Raw genomic sequence first — 6,892 nt, 5'->3', positions numbered from 1 at the left:
CTCCCTCTCCCCCCCATAGGTCTACATCCTCCCCCAGGCAGCCATTTTTAAGATGGAGGGTCTGGAGGGGGCCGAGGCGGAAGCGGCCATGCTGAACAACATGCGTGTGTACGGCACCATTGTGCTCAGTTTCATGGCCACGGTGGTGTTTGTGGGGGTCAAGTACGTCAACAAGTTAGCCTTGCTCTTCCTGGCCTGCGTCATCCTGTCCATTCTGGCTGTGTATGCCGGAGTCATCAAGACGGCCATCGAGCCACCTGACTTCCCGTAAGCAACCCTACTGTTTAACTAGCCTGGTTCCAAGTCTGTTTGTGCTGTCTTGCCAACTCCTACGGTCATTGTCACATGAGAATGACCATAGGAGTTGGATAGAAAGCACAGACAGAWCTGGGACGAGGCTACTCTTCAATATTGGGGCTGATCCAAACTTGAAGAATATAGGTGTGATGTGAATTATGTTTCATGTAAATCATTTATTGATCGATTTTTTGGCAGATATGGGGGATTTGGGATTTGAGACTGTAAATGGCAGATACATTCATGCCATGGTAGAAATGTACACATTAAAACACGTTCACCCATTGTAAATGGCAGATACATTCATGCCATGGTAGAAATGTACACATTAAAACACGTTCACCCATGTTAAGATTATTTGAAGTACAGTATATTTAAAATATAAATTATATTCACAGCACATAAGCAGATGGGTTAAATAGAACATATTCATATTGTGTGACATTTTCAGTAGGGAGGACTCTACTGTTCAATATGGGGACTGATACCCACAGACTTGTGCTATCTCTCAAAGCCAATGCCTAGGCTTCGGCTCAGGTGGCTAACTCAGTCTAAAGTCGTTTTCAAGAGTTGGACGGGCTTTGAATCCCGGGTCGGGCACACTGACACACTAACACATCTCTCCTGCTGCGCAGAGTGTGTCTGCTGGGTAATCGCCCACTGATCTCCAAAGGGTTCGACGTGTGCGCCAAAACACTGGAGAGTGGCAACGGCACGGTCACCACCAAGCTGTGGAACGTCTTCTGCGACTCGCCCTTCCTCAACGCCACCTGCGACGAGTACTTTGTCAACAACAACGTGTCCTTCATCCAGGGCATCCCTGGAGTCATGAGCGGCATCCTCAAAGGTGAACAAACACAAGCTATTGGTCCGCTGTGGCTCAGTTGGTATAGCTTGCAACACCAGGATCGTGGGCTTGATTCCCGCTGTGGNCCGCTGTGGCTCAGTTGGTATAGCTTGCAACACCAGGATCGTGGGCTTGATTCCCGCTGTGGTCACCCATACGTAAAATGTTTGCAAGCATGACTGAAGGTCGTTTTGAAAAAAATTGTTTGCTAAAATGCTAATGTTATGTTACTATATTATTATAATAYCTATTATTTTGTGGCTATCTACTTTTTCTTTCTAAACAGTTACACCTACAGCACAATTGTTCTGGTTCCCCTAGACTCAGGTCACTGTATCTACAGTACACATGCTTACACACACTTGCGGGAAACATACTACAATTTCTTTACTTGGAATTTCTGTTAGCCCTCTTGGATRTCTAAGATCTTGTGCTCTTGGAACTTAAGGTCAAGCCATTTTAAATGATATTGATGTATCTAATCTCTCTCTCTTCATCTCCCTTACCTTCCCCTCTCTCTCCCTCTCTCTCCCTCTCCTCCCTCTTTCCCTGTTTCCTTCTCCCTCCCTCTCTCTTTTTTCCTCTCCCCCCACCCCCTCACACACAGAGAACCTATTTGGGAATTACCTGGAGAAGGGGGATCTGGTGGCTAAGAAGGGGATTGCGACCATGGAGGGCCCTGATGACACTCTGACCAACTCCAACCGTTACGTCCTGGCCGACATCACCAGCTTCTTCACCCTGCTGGTCGGAATCTACTTCCCCTCCGTCACAGGTCAGCTGACAGGAAGCGGATGATGCAAAGAGGAAGAGACAGAGGGTTGACTCTCAAAAGTAATTTCCCTCGWTTCCTCGTATCCTCAAAGGGTGAATTCACCAAAGGTGAATCTCGAGGAGGAGAGAGGACACAAGCAATCAAGGGAAAATACTTTTGACGTTCAGCCTTTGTGTTGTTTTGTGTGTTTTGTTTTTCTATCTGGGGGGGGGGGTATGGGAGATGTACATCAATTCATTGGAAGATTGAAAGGATAAAGTAAAATATTAATCTGATGTCAGAATTTCTTCAACACAAAAAAAGCAGCTGTTTGTTATTAGAAGGATAACGTTGTTGTGTTGTTCAGTTGTAGTAATTTGACAAAATGAGAGTTCCTTCTACAGCGACCTCTCTACTTGTGTGTCACAGGGATCATGGCCGGATCAAACCGCTCAGGAGATCTACGCGACGCTCAGAAGTCCATCCCCATCGGCACTATCATGGCCATCACCACTACCTCAATAGTGTGTATCCTTATTTTTTAAAATTATTTAACCTTTATTTAACTATCCTTATACTGGTCCACTTCTGAAGTCAGTGGGATAGTGCACACTACTTATAGCTGTGGATCACATGTTATCTGTCAATAGTAAAATACCTCTATTTTATACGAAAACTTTTGGTATTTTACTTTCCAACATAAATACATACAATTTAGGTTGAATTGAATTGAGCCTATGGCCTCAAGCTTGTTACTGTATGTTACGAATGATATCCATGTTGCTCTTCATCTTCATTTCAAGTGACCATTACAGGACAAAGCAATCAATCATGTATAAAAATACATCAGACATAACCCAACAATAACCGCATTGTCGAACCATTATTATCTCAATGCAGCACTGTAAACTCAGTGTGCAGATATGAAACAGATACTGTGAGAATATGTCCCTATGTGCTAGATCTGTCTGGTCTGTCTGTCTGTCTTCTGTCTGTCTGTCTGTCTGTCTGTCTGTCTGTCTGTCTGTCTGTCTGTCTGGTCTGTCTGTCTGTTTCTGTCTGTCTGTCTGTCTGTCTGTCTGTCTGTCTGTCTGTCTGTCTGTCTGTCTGTCTGTCTGTCTGTCTGTCTGTCTGTCTGTCTGTCTGTCTGTCTGTCTGTCTGTCTGTCTGTCTGTCTTGTTTGTTTGTTTGTTTGTTTGGTTTGTTGTTTGTGTTGTTTGTTTTCCCTTAATGTGACCTTATAGACATGTCAGCTGTGGTCCTGTTCGGTGCCTGTATCGAGGGAGTTGGTCCTTAGAGACAAGTAAGTTATGGGTAATAAGTTCACATTTCTGCTAAATTATTTCAATATTTTCTCGGTCAACCTTTCCATGCTTGAGGTACTTGGTGAGGAGGCCATACCCTGGCCCTATAACTGAAAAAGTTTTTAAACATTTTGCCAACGGAAAACGAAAATGGTCACTTTAATTGCAGTAGTAGACCAGGTAGTCCATCCATGTTTCTGTCAGTTTTCTTCTATTTGGTGTCTAATGAATAGGATCCTGGTAATAGGCTCTCCTACATTTCTCCATTTCTGATCGTCTGGATGTCATGTCCATCTCCCTCAGGTTTGGGGAGGGCCGTCTAAATGGCAACCTGGTCATTGGCACCTTGGCCTGGCCGTCACCGGGGTTATTGTCCATTGGCTCCTTCTTCTCCACCTGTGGGGCGGCTTCAGAGCTTGACGGGTGCTCCGCGTCTCATGCAGGCCATCTCCAGGGGACAATGTCGTGCCCATCCTACGGGTCAGTCTGTCATTGTCAACATTCAAGGCATTTTAAACACTGATTTGGGACCATTAGTTATGATCATTCTGTCAACATTCAAGCATTTAACACTGATTTGGACCATTATGTATGATCATTCTGTCAACATTCTAGCATTTTAACACTGATCTGGGACCAATAGTTATGTTAGTTTGTCAACACATCTCATATCAGTCTCACGGTGACATTGATCACTACCATTTTGTGTCTGTGCACACTAATGTCAATGTTCAGGTCTCGTGTGTGTTCACCAAACACCTCAGTATATCCACATTCAACCTACTTGGAATAATGGAGGAACTACTGGTTAGTTCTATCGTCTATTCCATTCTAACATCTCTGTGTGGATGTGTCCTCCCAGGTATCTCTATTCCATCTAACATCTCTGTGTGGGATGTATCCTCCCAGGTATCTCTATTCCATCTAACATCTCTGTGTGGGATGTGTCCTCCCAGGTATCTATATTCCATCTAACATCCTTGTTGGGATGTGTCCTCCCGGTATCTCTATTCCATCTAACATCTCTGTGTGGATGTGTCCTCCCAGGTATCTCTATTCCATCTAACATCGTCTGTGTGTACGCGTGCCATGTCTTCACTTCTCTCCTATTCACTTCGTTGCTCGTTATTTTCATCAAACTTCAGGCGCACACTTGCGGGTATGTCCGACCCCTTTTGGTCACATCACTTATATTCCATTCTAACATCTCTGTGTGGGTTTGGGGATGCGTTTTCTTGGTTTATTTGTCCCTCCCGGGTAGATCTCTATGCGATTTGCACTACATGCTATAACACTTCTCCCCAGCAGACCCCATACCGACACTTGTGGATGCTGTTCATCTCCTCCCGCCCAGCAGAAGAGATGCGTTAGTTTGGCCAGTTTGCCCCGACCCTATGCGCGCTCCTATCCATCTGGAACAATTTCCTACAAGCTGTGTTTGACCTGATCCCAACTCTTTGGAAAATCGACTTTGAGACTAGTGGTACCTCCCAAGGCCACATCTCTAGTTCCAGCTAAAACCTGCACGACCCGCTCTGTAGCCTAGGCTGTGGAGTGGGACTTGAGATTGTATCCTGCACCATAGCCACGAAGTCTGTGTTATCGTGCTATACTATTCCACCCTATACATAATTGCAATCTACTGATGTTGGTCATAGAGTTGCCTCTGTCCTCTGAAAACCTCCCAATGATCATCTGTATTTCCACCAAATACTTGAAAATCTATCTCGTTGTTCGTATGTATATATGTTCCCCATCCTCCTACTCATCTGGGTATAATTCTTCTATAATTATATCACTATATTCTATACTTAATCTCTAGTGAATTGATTGTAGCTTGTTATCTTCAAATAACTCTCCCACTGGTAATCAAGTGTCTCTTCCGATAGAACTCAAGACATTTTTCTACTATGTATTAGACATCTACCATGGCATGAATGTATCGCCTACAATGACTTGTGGTATGTATCCTTCCCAGATCTCTATTCCATCTAACATCTCTGTGTGGATGTGTCCTCCTCCCCTTTTTCCCAGGTATCTATATTCCATCTAACATCTCTGTTGTGGATTGTGTCCTCCCAGGTGTTCGGCCATGGGAAAGCCAACGGGGAGCCCACCTGGGCCTTGCTACTGACAGCGGGTATCTGTGAGATTGGGATCCTCATTGCCTCCCTGGACGCAGTGGCCCCCATCCTCTCCATGTGAGTGTCTTATGAGCCAGACCAGGAGTTCCCCACCTCTTCCCAACTCTGGGTCCTAGTTTCAGAATATAACTATTTGGACAGTTAAAACTCTGGGTCCTAGTATTTACAGCCTATAATTAGGGCCCAGAGTTTTCCTGATGAAATCACATGACCAGGTACAACTCTTGGCCCTATTCATGAGTGCTGGGATGCACTCATCCTGTACTAATATGGATTGTCCTAATATGGACACCGTAAATAGGACATTATCTATCTGCAATATCAAAGCTCCCTAAAAATAGAGACATCTGACAATGGACAAATACTTCTCAGCACTTGATAAGGTGAAGTTAAACATATTCTTAACATATTCTTATTAATATCTTAGAATTGTTTTTATTTGGTTATAAGCAGCTTATAAGCAAGTAATGTGTCCAAATAAAGACAACATTTATTTTTTATTTGTTAGGCACTTTGCTGTCTCTCTTTCACCTTTTGCAATGTCTGAAGGCGTTGTTTCTGTTGTGTAGGTTCTTTCTGATGTGCTARATGTTTGTGAACCTGGCCTGCGCCTTGCAAACCCTCCTGAGGACGCCTAACTGGAGGCCACGTTTCAAGTTCTATCACTGGTGAGACTCACAACAACCGGTCAAATCAGCGCATCCTGAGAGATGATACAAAGGCCTTGAATGTGTCTGTGTGTGTTTTTATTCTGTTTAATGTACAGTAGATGTTGTATGTCCAGTATATTGTAGTTCTGTCTGTCTCTAATGTCTACTCCTCTCTCTCTCTCTAATATCTCCTCCTCTCTCTGTCTCTAATATCTACTCCTCTCTCTGTCTCTAATGTCTACTCCTCTCTCTGTCTCTATCTACTCCTCTCTCTGTCTCTAATATCTACTCCTCTCTGTCTCTAATGTCTACTCCTCTCTCTGTCTCTAATGTCTACTCCTCTCTCTGTCTCTAATGTCTACTCCTCTCTCTGTCTCTAATGTCTACTCCTCTCTCTGTCTCTAATATCTACTCCTCTCTCTGTCTCTAATTTGTCAATGTTTTCCACAACACAAAGAGGGTGGTTTATTGTGTTGCAACCTAGAGCGAGACTTTAGGGTTATAGGGCACAAGCGACGCGAGAAGGAGGGCACAGAACAGAAGACGAACGAAGACGACGAACAGAAGACAAGACAGACAGACAGAAGACAGACAGACGACCAAGATTGAGAAACAGACTTGTGGTTTATTCAGTTTGTGGTTCCACCACAACACACACACACACAAGCACCACCACACACACAACACACACACACACACACACACACACACACACACCACACACAAATACAAATAAGCTACACAGGCACATTTGTGTTATCAGCTACATAAGTAACATGAAAATAAACCAACAAGTCTGTGATGTTGAGCGTTCCGTTTCATTCATCTCTAGTTTCAAGCTGCTTGCAGCAGTAACAGACAATAATTGTTTTTCAAGACGTACTTGTGATATCCTG

At 44.0% G+C, this 6,892-nt stretch overlaps 1 pseudogene; it reads left to right on the top strand.

The window, feature by feature from the left end:
• LOC111970524 (solute carrier family 12 member 5-like) overlaps positions 1-6,892 on the top strand; it is a 314,999-nt pseudogene that overhangs the window by 288,231 nt on the left and 19,876 nt on the right.

This window comes from Salvelinus sp. IW2-2015, linkage group LG11 (assembly GCF_002910315.2).
Source record: "Salvelinus sp. IW2-2015 linkage group LG11, ASM291031v2, whole genome shotgun sequence".
In the NCBI taxonomy this organism is placed as follows: Eukaryota; Metazoa; Chordata; class Actinopteri; order Salmoniformes; family Salmonidae; genus Salvelinus; species Salvelinus sp. IW2-2015.
This window is presented reverse-complemented; position numbering and strand designations above follow the sequence as displayed.